The sequence below is a fragment of the Octodon degus genome, unplaced genomic scaffold (genome assembly GCF_000260255.1).
Source record: "Octodon degus isolate 3935 unplaced genomic scaffold, OctDeg1.0 scaffold00002, whole genome shotgun sequence".
NCBI lineage: Eukaryota > Metazoa > Chordata > Mammalia > Rodentia > Octodontidae > Octodon > Octodon degus.
In genome coordinates, this window is record NW_004524578.1 from 21,167,265 (window position 1) to 21,169,552 (window position 2,288).

Below are 2,288 nucleotides of genomic sequence, written 5' to 3' on the forward strand. Positions count from 1 at the left end.
ATCCCAAAGCTAGAACAGTTTGAGCAAAAAGAAAATCATGATGCATAGGAGTATAACCCAAAACACATACTAAATATGCACGAGTCCATAGCAATACAAATTATCAAGTAAGTAAATAAGTGAAGAGACAGTTCTTTCTGGTGAAGAATTCCAAAGCATATGTGTAGAATGGAGTTTAAATTACCACTCTTCCCCCTGGCCCTGCTCCTGAGGACAAACTGGTCTTAATGCCTCAGTGATTTGGTTCCAAAGAATAGATTATGAAAAGAGAAAATACCATTATAGGAGAAAAACATGGCAACAAGAAAAAAAGATAACACTGCAGATAGTACCTCAACTAAGAGATCAGGTTTGGGATTTGTAGCAAATGTCATGTTGATAACTTGTACCTCTTCTATGAGGACAGGATTTGAAGAGTGCTTCACCCGTACGATTTTTTTCCCAAAAAAACCCCATGACCTCAGTCTAATTATGAGAAATACCTCAGGTACACTGATGAGAAATTCTACAAAACACCTGACCAGTACTCCTCAAAACTGTCAAGATCGTCAAAAGCAAAACTGAAGAAATTGCCACAGGCCAGAGGAGACTCAGGAACTTGACAACCGACTGCAGTGTGGCATTCTGGATTGGTTCTGGGAACAGAAAGAAGAAAAACTGATGAAATCCGGATAGAGACTGGAGTTCATTTAAAAGTGCTAGCGTTGGGTATGTAGTTATAGAAAATGCTCCATGAGATATGAGATAGAAACAAATAAAGTAACAAATAAAGGAAATGGGAATATACAAATGTCTATGCTATCTTTGCATTTTTTTTTCTAAACCTAACCTTAGCCCCAAATAAAGCATTTGTTTAAAATAATAACATTAGGAACTTTCTATATTCCAAATATTCCATATATGTAGTCATCAGCAGTGTCAGACAGGTGAGTGTGTAGCACATGGTACAAAAAACTTACATGTGAGAACTGAGGATTTACAAATGTTTGCATAACTCCAATGTGTTTGTCATTTTTAAAACCCGATAAGAAGTAGACTTTACACTACATACTTCAACTCTCCGTCTATAGTTTTATCTATAAAAAATGGAAACAAAAGTTATATAAAATAATTCGTACCCTTTCTCTTCCAGCACATTCAGGCAATTTCCATTCTGTTCTATTTTTAAAAGCGGTGCTGCTCACAGCCTACTCAATTGATTTCAAAACCTGTAATCTATATACTTTTTTTCTTGCAACAGTAAAATTAGGCTCACCGTGTACAAGCATAATATTATTAGAGAGCTCAGATTTCTGGAATTGCTGATGCAGGGACTTCAGACATTTTTTTCTTCTAACCATAAAAGGTCAGTTCTCTGAAACAAATCTATTATTAAAGCCATTCGTTAATGGATAACTATTAGGCATTGTGCAGCTATTCAATTGTATCTATGAAGATAGAAGCAGTTATTCTTTCCGTGCTGATCACCTACTATGTACCGTGCACTACGCTGGGCATCAAATACAAAGTACACAACAAAAAACTCCAAGGTCTTGTCATCCAACTGGAGGGTCACATGAAGGACACACGTGAAATCACCACAAAAATACACACTCATAAATTGTGATCCGTGTGAACAAACGGACTTAATATAGGTTGAGAAGGGTGGCAAGGAATGGCCTCTTTGAAAAGATATTTAAGAGCTCTGAAAACCAAGAGGCACTTGTCAGAAAGGACATAGGAGAGGATGCTCCAGACAGAGGCAGCAGAGAACTGAGCAGGTTTAAAGAACTTGAAGAAGATAAAAGTAGTTAGGATGCAGTGAGCTTTGCAGGCCCAAGGCTGGGTTACAAATCTAGGATTTAACCAAACGCAGTCAGACCTCACAAATGCACTGGAAATGCCATGATCTGGTTTATACTTTTTTAAAACCACGTTGAATCCTGGAAGGAGAAGGAATAAGAGGCACCAAACATAAAAGCATGGAGACCAGGCAGGACGGATTGAAATAAGTTCAAATAAAAAAAAAATAATAATAAGGGTAGAAATAGATTACAGGGGGTCCAGGGAGATGCCTCAGTAGAATAAGCACTTCCCTGGCAAGCATAAGGCCCTGAGTTCAATCCCCAGTTCCTCCAAAAAGAAGAAGGAGGAGGAGGAAGAGGAGGGGGAGGAGAAGGAGGGGGAAGAGGAGGAAGAAGAAGGGGAGGAGGAGGAGGAAGAGGAAGAGGAAGAAGAAGAAGAAGAAGAAGAAGAAGAAGAAGAAGAAGAAGAAGAAGAAGAAGAAGAAGGAGGAGAAGGGGCTGGTG